The sequence below is a fragment of the Dipodomys spectabilis genome, unplaced genomic scaffold (assembly GCF_019054845.1).
Source record: "Dipodomys spectabilis isolate Male_0828 unplaced genomic scaffold, ASM1905484v1 ptg000110l, whole genome shotgun sequence".
Classification (NCBI taxonomy): domain Eukaryota; kingdom Metazoa; phylum Chordata; class Mammalia; order Rodentia; family Heteromyidae; genus Dipodomys; species Dipodomys spectabilis.
The window spans coordinates 1088177-1090587 of NW_024870787.1; positions in this window are offsets into that span (position 1 = coordinate 1088177).

A 2411-nucleotide genomic window follows, 5' to 3' on the forward strand; every position below is an offset into this window, starting at 1 on the left:
GAAGGAAGGAAGGAAGGAAGGAAGGAAGGAAGGAAGGAAGGAAGGAAGGAAGGAAGGAAAGAAAGTTGATAGACGAATCTGTTTTTGATATCAGAAGGAAAGAAGGGAACATTCCCAGTCATCAATCTTTCTGCAGTGTGCCAGGACACCAGCATCACCTTCACACAAATGCAGAGCAGGATGACTGTCTCTGTCCCACTTCTCAGGCATCCAAGTGCCCCAGAATCAAGAGGGCCGAGCCAGGTTCTAACTCAGGTGCTTGGAGACAGAAGAGAAATGGCCCTGCCCCTCCTTGGACTGGGGATTTGCTTTAATGATGTGGAGAATGAAGTAAGGAGAATGGACTAGCAGAGATAGAAGGGCCTTCAAACCTGACAAATTGAGAGTCAAAAACCCACTCCCAAAGACCAGAGAGCAGGGTTTTTCTACTCTATTCCTCCCCTCTCCAGCACTAAACTGGCTCTCTATTGGTAACTTAAAGATAGCCTGAGGCTCCCTTCACCTGAGGGAGGAAGGTTAATTAGTCATTGTTTGAAGAGACTGAGAAAAGCCTCACCCTGCTGTAACTCTAACAAATGTTTCAATTTTCCCCATTGCTGGCTGTGCCTGGAATGAATGAAGTGGTTTTGCAGCTCACTTCCCTGTTGAGTGTGTACATTCTGCCTCCTAACCCTGCAGGCCTAGTTCTCTGCACCTAGCCTGGCTTTTGAAACTGTTTTCTGTCCTTCAAATACAGTGTTACACTGAAGTTCTTCCTGCTAACAGACCTAGGGCTTGGATCCTGAGAACTTCATTTGAACCCTTTCCTTTCCTAGGCTATCTTCAAACTGTGATCTTCAGATCTCAGCCTCCTGAGAAAGTAGGTTTCCAGAGCCACTGGACTCTTTCATATTGTTTTTGCCAGACCTAGGGCTTGAAATTAGGGCCTGGGTACTCTCTTTGAGTTTCTTTTTCTCAAGGCTAGCACTCTATCACTTGAGCCACACCACAGCTTCTGGTTTTTTCTGAGTATGTAGCACTGAGGATTCAAACCCTGGCATTCATGCATGCTGAGCAAGCTATATACCACTAAGCCACATTCCCAGCCCCAACCTTATGATGTTATCCCTCAACTTGCCTATCCACAAGAAAAGCCTTCTGAGTATAAATCATCTAAACAAATCCGTATAGGAAGTTGTCCAAAGATAAATAAGACAAAACTCATACTGGGGACAGATCCTAACCATGTGATGACTTGACAAATGCCTCCATTTAATTAAGTATCATATTTCAAAACTTAATATAGTATTAATGAAAATTAGTCAATGTACTGAATTATTGTGTATAATTTTATATGTACACAACATAATAAATATTATGTGTATAATAATACTAATACAATAAACAATAAAAGGAATAAAAATTAAATACAAAATTAATAATAATAATCATAATATGAAATAAACATACATATTTACCTATATATCTTATATTACACATGTACACAAATATTTTTTTTATTGCAGGGTCTTAATTCAGGCCCTAGGAACTCTAGCTTGAAAATCTTTTCCTCAAGGAGAGGGAGCTTAGCCTTCACCCAAGGTACAAAAGAGTTACTTGGACAGTGAGCTCACTTCCCAGCAATGGCAGAAATAGTGGCCCCAGTTCCAAGACAATGACTTAATATTTGTAACAGGAACAGTTAGGTTTATTCAGTTCCATACTGAACACTGAAAAAAATCAGTGTAGAATTTTGTACAGCTATTCAGACATCCATCCCTTAAACCCAAAATGCTTCTTGAGCACTACATAATTTTTTGTACATTTTTTATTTTAAAAATGTTGTACAGATGTGTCACAGTTACATGAGCAAAGTAATGAGTACATTTCCTATTGAGCATTGTTGCCTCCTCGTTTGTTTTTCCCCTACCATCCCTTCCCTCCCATCTTCACAACTAACATCCCTGCTGAGGTCAGGACATAATTATTTATTTTTGGCTTGGCATGGGATTTGAAATCAAGTATTGGCAACTCTGCGTCTTCTGTCTCATTGCTAAGGATTCATCAAGACTCTGAGTTCAAATCCCAGGCTATGAAAGAAAACTGGCAGAAATTCCAAACCAAGGAGCTTTATTATTTCAATTTAGTTAGTTAATTAATTAATGAATTAATTAGTTAATTAATTTTGCCAATCACGGAGCTTTAACTCAGGTCATGGTAACTCTGACTCAACTTCACTCTCCCTAGGCTGGGGTGCAGCCACGGGACCCAAACCTGATCCTGGGACCCTAGGATAAGAGGGCTTGCATGAAGGAAAAAAAGCAAAACAGCACAAAAAGTGGGGAGCTGTAGAGGGCTCAGGGTTTTACAATTTTTTTCTTTGCATGATGACCATCCTGGGTCTGAATGACATGGTTTCAAAGTGGACCTGG